The sequence below is a fragment of the Calypte anna genome, chromosome 1 (genome assembly GCF_003957555.1).
Source record: "Calypte anna isolate BGI_N300 chromosome 1, bCalAnn1_v1.p, whole genome shotgun sequence".
Classification (NCBI taxonomy): Eukaryota; Metazoa; Chordata; class Aves; order Apodiformes; family Trochilidae; genus Calypte; species Calypte anna.
The window spans coordinates 93,993,365-94,005,546 of NC_044244.1; the positions used below are offsets into that span (position 1 = coordinate 93,993,365).

At 42.2% G+C, this 12,182-nt stretch overlaps 1 protein-coding gene across 9 annotated transcripts in view; it reads left to right on the forward strand.

Annotated features, from left to right (window-relative positions):
* Positions 1 to 12,182, forward strand: part of BCL9 (BCL9 transcription coactivator) — a 61,184-nt gene that overhangs the window by 34,238 nt on the left and 14,764 nt on the right. For 8 of the 9 annotated variants that reach the window (XM_030460375.1, XM_030460359.1, XM_030460424.1 and 5 more), the window contains 2 exons: positions 11,532 to 11,627; positions 11,724 to 11,807. The gene's annotated coding sequence lies outside the window, so the exon portion shown is untranslated. The remainder of the gene's footprint in view (positions 1 to 11,531; positions 11,628 to 11,723; positions 11,808 to 12,182) is intronic. The other variant, XM_030460418.1, reaches the window with a different exon arrangement.

A 12,182-nucleotide genomic window follows, 5' to 3' on the forward strand; every position in this document is an offset into this window, starting at 1 on the left:
TTTGCTCTGGGCTTGAATTTCCTGCTTAAAACCTCTACTGGAGTTTCTCAAGTCTTCCTGCTGGCAAAACGAAGGTGTTAACTTGGTTTCTAGAGCAGTTTGTGAATGGAAGGAAATTTAATTGCAGAAGTTTTGTCTCAGCATTGCTCTGCCTGTTGTATTTGAAATAGCTTTACCCTGTACCTTGACTTGCCTGTTTTGTTTTGATTTTTGTTTTTTTTTTTCTTTTTAAAAAGTTTAATAACTTTGGAGCTGGACTTCCTTTGTTGTGGGGACTATGTAGGTGCAGAAGAACAGCAACCTTATTCAGAATTAAGAATTCCAGATAATCTTGATGATCTTGAGCATAGAAAACCCCATCTGCTGGGAAATTTTTAAAAGTTGCCTTTAAGACAAAATGCTAGTTAGCTTAACAACAATAGCAAAACATTAGGTGACATTTTAACGTGTGATGAATCCAAACTATTCCTATGTTGACTTTTAATTTCTACTTTTGAGGAAGTGGGGTTGTACTTTGTGACAGTATACTTATCTATAGGCCTAGCTGCCCTGTTGATACATCTCTGAATATTTCTGTGATAGACTTAGCTTTGAGGAGTCCCTTGGTGATTGCCAGTTCTGACTGCACCACTGTGTGTACTGGTACTGCTGCTAGAGCTGCTATGTGCTGAAATGGATCAAGGAGATGATGTGAATTACAAGTATCCTGGTAAAAAAAAAAAAAAAAAAAAAACAACCACACTGTATCAGTTTGCCAGAGTTAACTGTTTGACCATGAAATGGTTGCATGGCATATCAGACTGATGGTAGTAGGTTTTTAAGCCCCTGTTGCTGCCAGAAGCAATGTTCATCTAACTGTATCCTTAAGAGTCTGCTAAACTTGCTCAATGTTACACCTATTTGTTACAGCTTCCCTTGCCTGGTAACAGTTCCTTCAGCTTACCTTGCTCTTTTTGTCCAAAATGTTTTTCGCCTCTGAACAAAAATACAATGTATAAGAAGAGGAACTTTCCTTAAGAAGCTTTAAACAGGGCAAAAGTCAAAGAATCCTTGTCATAGAATAAGTTGGGTTGGAGGGGACCTCTAAAGGTCATATAGTCCAACCCCCCTGCAGTAAGCAGGACATCCTCAACTAGATAGGTTGCTCAGAGCCTTGTCAAGCTTCACCTTGAATTATTCCAGGGAAGAGTCTCATGCCTCCCTGGGAAGCCTGTTCCATTTTCCACTACCCTATGGTAAAGAATTTTTTATATCCAATCCAAACCTACTCTTAATTTAAAACCATTGCCCTCATTACGTAGACCCCTTCAGGTACTGGAAGGTCACTATTAGGTCTCCCTGAGCCTTCTCTTCTCCAGGCTGAATAACCTCAGCTCTCAGCCTGTTTTTTGTAGGAGAGGTGCTTCAGCCCCCTGCTCATTTTTGTGGCCGTCTCTGGACCTGCTCTGTCCATGTCCTTCTTGTATTAAGGGCTCTGGAGATAGATGCAGTACTCCAGGTGAGGTCCTACCAGAGCAGAGCAAAGTGCAGAATCCCTCTCTAGGTGTGGATGCTTCGTTTGTGCAGCCCAGGATGCAATTTTGCCTTATGAGGCTGAGAGGATGTACTGTTGGTGCATTTGCCTTATGGGCTGGAAGGATGTACTGTTGGTGCATGTCCAGCTTTTTGTCCACCACACCCCAAGTTTTGTTTGTTTTTGTTTTTTTTTTTTTTTTTTTTTTTTTTTTTTTTTTTGTTTTTTTTTTTTTTTTTTGTTTTTTTTTTTTTTTTTGTTTTTTTTGTTTTTTGTTTTTTTAAAAACCTCATTCTTAAGCCTGGTGCTGAGTAGGTGCAGATGTGTTCCTGACCAAAGGCAGACCCTGGCTGCTGGTCCGGTTGAGACCTTCATTAGGATCACCTGGCCGCACCGTTCTCCAGTTTCTTCAGGTCCTTCTGGATGACAGTCCTGTTCTCTCCTGGCTTATCAACAGCACTAGCTCAGCTTGGTATCATCGGCAAACATTCCTGAGAGTATGGTGACTTTTAGCTACATCAAAAGTTTCTGCTAGGTTCGAAGACTGATGATACAGAAAGTAGTATAAATTGATGATAGACTATTTAGTATGGTTGCAATTAAGAAGTGAAACTCATGCTGTGAGAATCATCAGGAGCAAGAATTCAGCAGGAGTTAAAAATGATCTGATGTCTGTAGGAAGATGAGGAATATTCAGTTATCATAATCAGTGACAGTAGAAACTGGAAGAGGTGTTGAGCCTGTGGTCTAAACCTTGATTTTATGCTGCTCCAACAGACATTCTTCCTATACTGGGAAAGAGAAGGAGAGCCAGAGTAGCAGGCTGTAGCATTCTCCTGCACTTGTCTAGAAACTTGACTGAGACTAGTGTATGAGATGTGCCATGAACTGCATAGGCTGATCCTGGTGACCATCCCAAAATCTGTTTGAACTACCGAATTGTGGCCTGTCATGAAAAGTGACTGCTGCTACCTCATATACATTATTTTACCAACACTTCTGTGGGATATTCCTGCCTGGTCTTCAGCAGAGTCAGATCTCAGTGCTGTTCCTGATGCTACTTGACAACACTTACTGAAGTTATTTAAAGACTGTTATGAAATTGCAGTTTACTATATCTGAAGAATGAATGTATCTCTTTAGGGTAGATACACATGTTCCAAGATGCCTTTAAATAGACAGGCTTAAAAGCAGAGGTGGCTTTTCCTTGTTGGGTCTCTGAGAAGAAACTTGTGGAATAGGGAAGGGAGATGAAAAGTGGATCTATGAGGTGCTTGGCTTGTTTGTTGTGTTTTTTAAAGCCTAGACGGAATCAATGAAATCCTTTTGAAGGAAGGAAAATGAAAAAATATTCCTTAGCAGAGACATAATTTCTTTCAAACAAAGCAGGAGCTGAGAAGTGGTGGAGCATGTCCTCTGAGAGTTCACTGAAAATTGGGTGCTGTATTCTTGAAAACAATGCTGATTTTAAGTGCTCATTGGTGGTACAATCTATGTGGAAAGAGTGTATAATACACATAGTAATTTACCTGCATAATGAACTGAGGGAGAGCTTGCTGCTTTTTGTATTGAGTTCAGTTGTGATTCCAGTACGGATACCCATACAGCTACCCTGCTCAGCTCTGAGTGTTTGCAGTTACTTTGAGATGGTTGTCCTGTTTTGATGGCTGTTTGGCCTCTCTTAAGAAAGTAGTGCCACTTTGTTTTTGCTGTTCAGTTCTGGTGGGCTGTTTGCATAGTAGCAGAGCTTAAAGGGACCTTTTTGTCATGGATGGCCTCCTTGTGTGTCTGTTGTCCCTCTACCTTCCAAACAAAGGGTGCAGATACTTGTTCTACCTTATCAGTAGGGTGTCTGGGGCGTAGGCTCTTCTAAAACTAGTTAGGTTGGATTTGGTGATAAACTGAGACAGAACCTGGCTCTTAATATGCCTGTATTATCTACTCAACCATGTTATCTATATGCTTTACAAATTGCTTTAAATCTGTATGTCTGCTTGTGTATGTTGCGTGAAGCCATCTTTAGAATTATGCAAACCTGAAGGAAATTCTGGTTGCTGAAAATTCATTGTTTGCTGATAAAAAACCCACAACACTGGGTAAGATAAGCAGTAGACCCTTTTTCAGGTTGCTCAGAGCTATGCTTGCTTTCTGCATTTGCTGAACTGGCTTCTTCAGGTGTCTTGATATCCTTGTTTCACTGCCTGTGAAATGGCAGTATTTATCTAAATACCAATCTGGTTTTGTTTGAGGATTGATTAGAAATAAATTTGCAGTGTAATATAAACAAAGCTGTAGCCAGTTGAGGTGACCAACCACAGCCTCTACAGTGAGAGCAGTTATGCTGGTGAGTTTAGGCAGTGTGCGTACAGAGAAACGCTTCTCAGACCTTCTGTTAGTGGAATTGAAATTTTCCACCACATCTTGCATGTATGTATGAGAAGGTAGTAAAGAACTGAAGGAAAAATGGCTTGACAGCTTGTTAGTAAGAAATCTTTCTTCTATCTCTTAAAAAATAAATCTGTAAAAAAATTTTTAAAAATTTAACTTCTGTTGGTTGGGGATAGAAGTAAACTGTCAATAGCCACCCATCCAGCAGAAATACTTCTGAATGTTCTTGTGAAAGCTGGGCTTTGATTGACAGTTAGAGTCTTTGAACATAGTGCTCTGTTTATACAGTTAGTAATACTTTGAAGACGTAGCTCACGTGTACATGCGTGGCTAACTAGAAGAATATTAAACACGTACATCTTGTGTTGGAGAAAGGATCCTGCAGCATTGGAATGGCATACTTCTCATACTTTTATAAGAATCATGTCAAAGCAGTAGATTTGATAATAGACCTGATTATACAATTGCTTAATTTCTTGTCAAAATAACATTTTTAACATGCAGTGTTTTGAGATCTTTTAGTTGACCTCATGTTACTTATCAGACGTCAGTTTTTAATCCCAGCAGCTTTGATATTAACATGTTAGCATTGTGGAGTACTGTTTACATGCAGTCTTTGCTTGCTGGAGTTCTTTGAAGTGCTGTACTCCTTAGAAGAGTCATCCTGTCTTTGAAGATCCTGCACTTAATGACTAGGAAACCAGTATACAGAAGTACTGCCCTGTATCATTAAAGGTTGTGCTTCATCTGACATGCCTAATGTGGGTCTAAAAGCAAGAATTAGAGGTTCAGTGCAACGGAACATGTGTATCAAGGGTACATCTTACCAGCAGTCAGCTGCATGGGATATAGTGATTCTTCAGCTCTGCTCCCGTGGGAGTGCCTGCTTTGCAGTGCTGAGCTGTGCAAGGTGGCAGGTGTGTGGTGCTATCAAACATCAGAAGGGTTTGTGTAAGGGAGGAGAGGGGGATAGCTGGTGGTGGCAGTCTTAAGGAAAACTGGTCTCGCAGGAAGCACAGATAGATAGCCATGCTTAGGGAAGCCTTGGAAAACTGCTCATTTGGATGAGATAGGCCAGAATACCTGTTAAAGTGAAGATTAACATGAAGAAAGGGTGCATGGGTTGCCCCAGCAATTCTGACAGGCATCCTGTGTGATGTCCCTAGCAGCATACTGGGAATTACTGCTTGCGTAGCACTAGGTTTCCTTGGAGGAGGTTCTGTCCTTTACTGACCATCTCAGCCCCACTTAGCTTATGAAAACTGGACAAGATTGCACGCTGAGGAGGTATGCCTGAGGACCGTTTCTTTATCTTTATTCCGGAAGCCTCATGAAGCTGAACTGAAAGAAAAAGCACTTTTTTTTTTTTTTTTGTCTACGCTGAAGCTGATTGTGGCTTCTTTCTCACAAGCCTTCTGCTTAACTGTGTAGTGTTACTAGATGCTGAAGAACAAACTGGTGTTTCCTTTCATTCCTGTTCTCCATCCATTGTTGTCACATCTTTAAATTTTTTTTTTTTTTCTCCACCTTCCACAGATTAGTTTCTGAAAAATTGTGCTGCTAGCAAGCTTGGTAAAGGTGTATTTTACCTATGATTTTTCATGCTGATGCTTTATATTTTAGAAAAAATACCCAGAGAAGTAAGGGAAAAGAGATTGCCTTCACTCTGAGCATGTTACGTATTTCCCAAAAAGTAGATGCAGTTTTGATGAATGTAGGCTTATGAAAGCAGCCTCTGGAAGACTCTAGTGCTGTCCACCAGACTCGTGCATGTAATGGTGGGACTGATGCTGGGGCTGTTAACTGCTAACATGATGTAGTAAGATGCACAAAGCCTGTCATATATTAAGGAAATACTGGTAAAACACATTTGAAAAATCCCTTATTGCCAGAGCTTTTGATCTTAGCAGTGTTAACAATAGTAGGAGCTCTAGAGCCGACAGGCTGCTGCTAAGGTTAAGTGATGCTCCATGTAAAGTGCTTAAAACTCCAGTTGTAATGTACAGAGACTGCTCCCAGCATTGCTAACATAGGTGGAGCTGAAACTGATGTTGGCAGTTGTATGCTGAGACTTGAGCTTGAGTCACCATGATGTCACAGCATGCTGTGGGTTACATGACAGCATGCTTAATGCCTCGGCAGCAGTGTGGATGACCTGCATATGCCATTAATGCTGGTTGAAGCTGAAATGGTGTGAACAGCAAGGGGAAGCGTTTGGTAGTACTCCTCTACAGAAGCAGATAGTTGTAGCTTAGGTTTTGGGCTTTTTCTTTGGCTTTTTCCCCCAAACTGATTTCTAGAACTCTGTCATAGTCCTGCCAAGAGGGTGCTCTAGTCCCAGGTAGCTAAGGTGGTTTTCTTTTTTTTAAATAATAGTAGCTGGGAATTTGAAAGGGACTTCAGATGTTTGCCTGTGTACCCCTTGAATCTGCTCACTGGTGTCTATAAGTGTCTGTACAAAATCAGACAGACACTCTAGGACAGCCATACATCCCCATTGTATTAATAACACACTGAAGTGTTGATAGATGCACTGAAAATAGAGTTTAATCGACATGTTGCCTCTTTGAAAAAAGCGTTAGTGTTACTCACAACTTTTAATACCTACCGTTGATTATGAGAGAAGTGGAAAATGTTTCTGTGCAAAATGATCCTTTTCAGGTATTTACAAAAATCCTTTTAAAATAAATAACTACTTAAACCACTTCACATCATGCCTTTGTTATTAGCTGTGTGCTTTGTGAGCCAGCAGTAGGAAAGAATAGCCAGTGGACTGTGCCTTGAGAGCAGGGGATGGTAACATGAGAAATGTCATAAAATGCTTCATCTCAGCTTTTGGGGTTGTGTTGTGCTTTGTCAGTGGTTGTCTTAGCTGTACTTTTAAGGATGGGAGAGCAAAGTTTGTGACTTTTCTGCTGTTGGCCATCTATGTTTTGATGATCAGGAGCAGCTGATTTTTTATGAAATTGTCCCTGTGTGTGTGATAGATAGGGTACATTGAGCTACCCAAAGGACTTCTCTTCTGTTAATGTTATATCTTGGCATGCTCTTTCCCTGTCAGTGTGGCTGTAGGATCACAAAGTGTTAACGTTTGAAGTGACCCTGTCTTTCCCCTTGTTACAAGCTATGGAGATAGCTGTGGGCAATAACCTTACCATGTTTTAGGAGTTAACAGAGGTGCATGCACACCATGTGTCCAAGAGAGCTTAGTGTCTTGATGGAGTTTGTAACTGTGCCTGATGAAGATTGTGTAGTTCTCACATTCATGTAGCAAAGTGACTTCAGGTGACAAGTTCTTGATTCTTCTTTTGCTCAAGAGTTGTTTCTTGGTACAAGGCCATGAACAAAGAGGTAATGCCGTGCAGACTAAGGATTAGCAGACATTTCTCTGATGTGCATAAAGAGGAATTCTTGGCTTTGGGAAATGGGGGGGGGGCTTTGCTCTTTTTATTGTCGAGACGTAAAAGTAGAAAAATCCATGCGATTTCAAGGTAAGTTAGGACCATCTAGAAATAGGTGACTGGCTGCAATTGCTATATAATGAGCTTAGTATTAATAAGTTCGCTCTTGATGTTGTGAAAATGATTTATAAGAAAATGGAATTTATGACTTGATGGGAAATGCCAGAACATGGTATTTTCCCCACATCAGCAGCTGCTTTGGGCAGAGCATATGAGGTGCACCTGGTGCAAATGGCTGCTACCCTTCTGGCAGATGAACACATGAGCAAAGCAGTTGAAAGTCTACTGTGGGATGATCATGGAATCAAAGAATGGTATGGTTGGAAGGGACCTTAAGGACCTTAAGCAAGTCAACTCTTCTGCAATGGGCAGGGACACCTCCCACTAGACTGGGTTGCTCAAAGCCCCATCTGACCTGGCCCTTGAACACTTCAGGGATGAAGCATCCACAACTTCCCTGGGCAATCATTCCAGTGTCTCACTATCTTCATAGTGAGATACCATCCTAATATGTAACCTAAATCCACCCTCTTTCCGTTTAAAGCCATTACTCCTTGTGCGATTGCTACATGTCTTATAAAAATTTCCTCCCCGCTTTCCTGTAGCTCCTTCAGGTACTGGAAGGTCACTATAAAGTCTTCATAATGATGTAGTTGATTAGAGGATGAGGTTTGCAAACTCTGCTGTGGAAATGACAGGATAGTAGGTAGTCAGACCATCTGCTGATGACTTGCTTGAATAAGCAGGTGTTCAGGTGATGTGTGTTGATACTGTGTCTTTAGCCCGAGCAGTTCTTTAGTCACCCAGTGTACTTTCTGCCCTTTTTTAAGAAAAAGGGACAGAGGGTCCTGGCAGGAGAAGGATTCAAGCATATTTGAACAGCCAGATTAAACCTCTCCATGTGTGTGCCATCAGTCACTGCTGCCTCCTTTGTGCCAACACCAGTGAGCTTGCGGCCACCAGGTTAGCTGAAACAGGAAGTTTGTCTCCTGAAAATTAATCACATCTTATCTAGAGTTAATTTTCAGCTGGGTCAGAAGTGCTAGCGATGGCTGTAAGGGATAAAATTGGATGGAGTTCGTCTGGTTGAAGTTGCCTTCCTGGGTCCAGCACACATTTGGTGTACAAAAGGTAAGGCAGTGATTTTGACAAACCTATTTGAATGGTGGTGAGTCCAGCACTAGTTGTATTACAAAAACATGCTTTATGCATTAGTGGAAAAGGGTGAGGAGGGCAGCTTTTGCTCAGAGGTAGGAGCAGATTTAAAGGCATAGCGAAAAGCCCTTAATAGGGACCATATCTAGAAATTGGGACTGTGTCAAGGATTGAAGTGTCCTGTGTCCTTGTATCCTCAGATGTCACAGGGAGATGTGTGTAGTGTAGAATACTCATGTGGATTTATGTCCTTGCTTTTACATGTTCTTTTGGTAGTCTTGACAGTTTAGTAAAAACATAGAATAACTTTGTGTCCTCCTTGTTTCCCAGTTGCACTCTATCAATGAAGTGTGTAATCAAGTACTTTAGTACTTTAGGCAGCTAACTAAAAAGCAACATGTGCAGTTAAAGTGCAAGCGAGCAAAATAAGCAAACACTTAAAACTGGTGTGTAGCATATGGTGAAAACCACTGGTAGCTCTTGGTGTGTCTTGGGAGTAGTGGAGTTACCTTTTGCCAGTTCAGGTGTTTTCCTTTTTATATGGCTGAACAAGGGTCTGAGAAATAGGATGTGCCCTTCCCAGTAAAACTGTTCTACAGGAGAGCAGAGCATCAGTTGATTCATTGCCTTACACCACCTCTGGCTGCATGGGGAATCCACTGGTGGAGGCACACACAGCACTTTGCTTCCTGGTGGCTGTCAAGATGAACAGTTGCTCAGCTTCTGCTACTCATGCGTCTGTTCTTGGTTGCTCCTGAAGCCACTGCTCTTCCCAAAGCAGTCTTTTACTTCACTCTGTTCTTTCTCTCCTACTCCACTACCACAGCTACAGTTCAGGGTGCTGGCACAGCTTGCATTCAAAGTTGTCGTTTGTTTTCTGTAGCAGCAGGTCTCAAGCCTTTTTTCTTTTTCTGTGCTGAGCTTGGGCTCTTGCCACCCTCAGTCCAGCACAGACTGACGGTGTCAGAAAGGCTGCGGGATAAAAAAAGAAGTGTGCACTTTCTTGTAGATAGAGAGAGAGGTTTCTTGCCTTTAAAGCTTTGTGTCACAGCCAGGCCACAGTTTGATAACTTTTATCTCCTTGTATGCCTTTATTTCATCTCTCCACATTCTCCTTCTCAAAGAGGGAGAAAAGACTGAAGTGATTTAGTGCTAACTGCAGTTGAAGCAGCCAGAATGCTGTACACCTCTGAGTGCCTCACCACTTGTCACTATCAAGCCTTTTCAGTTTAAGGGCTTACTCTGGATGTTCTTCTTCCATTTGCAGTACAATAAAATGATGGCTAGTTTGTAGAAGTGCAGGGATGGTTCATGAATACATTACCAAAGGCTAACATAATTTGTGCATTTGTGTCTTGTTAGTTACTCTGTCGTAGCTGCTTCTGTACATGCTCTCACTTGTTTGCTCCTAAATTCACTTGAAGGAAGCTGTCTTGAGCTGACTGTGAGCTAAGACCCTGTGCAGGTGAGCAGAGGATGGAATTGCAGTCTTGCAAGCCTTAAAGATGGACCCCACTTCTGATTGTTTGTGTGCCTCTTGCAGGCCTGAGCCTGGTATGTTAAGGTCTGCCCTGCTCCTGTGCTTTTCCAAGTTTGATTTGAAAGTTCCAAGCAATAGATCCCTGATCACTATGATGATGTCTCAGTCCTGATGTGTGCTGGTTTTCCCTTTCAAGGGAAAAGGTGATTTCTGTCTCGTCTTGATAGAGGTGTGTCAGTACTGGCACTGCATGGCTTTGCCTGTATTGTTTTGTTGGGTGGGGCGGGGAAAGGGGAGAGGAGGTATAACTGGGTAATTGGATTCAGGGATGCATTGTGTTGCTGTGCTAGTTTTACTGGATAAAGCAGCTCCTTGCGGATAGGTGTTTGCTTCAGCTTCTGTCTGCAGGTGTGACATGGCTAGATAAGGATGGTCTATCAGGTTGATGATTTCATTGTTTGATTTGGCTGGACTGGGTGGAGAATGTAGCAGCATTGTTGGGGCTAGCTTTGTAGTTTGGTTTTGTTGAAATGGATTACATGGCAGTGCATTGCTACATTATTAAGGTGAAGCTGCAGTAGATAATAGTTTGGAGAATGTTGGAGGGAAGAGAATATGCAGAGTTTCACAATGTTGTAATTAATTGAGCCTAGTAACAGCTCCTGTGTTCCGGTTGGGAGATCTGGTCAGCAGAATGCACTGGGATTACACAGAAAACTTCTGGTAGTGATTTCAGGTTGTAGTCATACTTTAACTGCAAGGCTGTCTGTCTGTGCTGTGTAAATAGCTGAAAGTGCTCCGAGAGACCCTGCTGGCCCCAACAGTGTGAATGTTGTCTCGATTCACACTGTTCTTGCAGCCTCTCCAGTTTTCAGAGTGGGTGAGGGAAAGCCTGGCAAGTCTGTCTTTACTAACCTCAAATTTAACCACTGAGCCATTGCTCAAAGTCCGTGTTTCTGTGTATTACAGAACTTCCAGACATTTAAACTTGCTTTAACATGTGGGTGAACATTAATTGATGCAGAATTGTCTCCATTAATGGTCCTGGGCCACGAAATCTTTTAGCTTTACAGAAAGTAACCGTAGTGCAACCTGACCAATCCTGACCAAAACTTGCAGTATGTCTTACTTTGGAAGGTCTGCTGTTGGATTCCTTTCTCCTTGTAGTATAGCACTATGATGTAAGCTCAGATCTGCTAGAGCAGAGATAGTGCTTCTTCCTTCTAAAACCTGCTTGGTTTTCCTCTACATATAACTTAAAATTGCATGGCTTTACCTGATACTTGATGTTTTTATTTATATGTTGTCTGGATGTGGAGGAGGTTTAATATATGAAGCACAGGGGTTTGGCAGAAGTTGCTGGCCTCATAGTGAGTGAAAGTGAGCCCTTGAAGAGAGATGGTGCAGAGAATGGGAGGTTACATGTCAAGCTTTGTGCCAGCTTCTCTAAGCACAGATGAGCTCATGGGAATCCAGCTAGCTCAAATGTGGGAGTGCCTGAAGCAGGTCTGACCTATTTCCCCTCCTTGTGCAGCACACATCTCCAGACTCATCCAGTCTGATGGTGGCTTTTTCGGTGCTGACAAATCTTGCCAGTCTGAGCAGAGACTTCCCTTGTCAGTGGATCAGAGTGAGTTTGATTCCCTGCTGCTTTGGCTGGATGCATGGGAGGGATGCACAGCTTGAATTCCTTGTTGGTGAAATCTTCTTTCTCTCCTTTTTCCAGGTGATCCTTTCTTGTGAGACAAGTGGTTTGCAGCTCATGGCCTCCACAATGGAGTAGTGCTGTGTCGTGACACCAGGGGTCTCGGTAAGCTGTTTGTTAGAAAGGCAACATCTATCAATCATATCTCCACAAATGCAGGTTCATCCCTTGTTTCCGCAATTGGGGATTTGAAGTAATTTTAGGCCATCCAAATTGTGGACTACAGCCCATTGGATGAGGCTCATTTTCACCTGTGTTCACCTTCTTCTTTGAGCTTTTAGTGGCACTGATGTGGCTGTCATCAACCAGATCAGGGGACTAATCCGGCTGAATAGAAACTTCTGCTGTGTCTCTTGATTAGCTCCCATTCATGTCTTCCCCTGATCTGGTCCAGAGAGGTGGTCAGAGTAGCTAGTTGAACCACCCCTTTTCCCTGCAGCCATTACCTGGCATGTTATAAAGCAATCCTGAAACCACAGC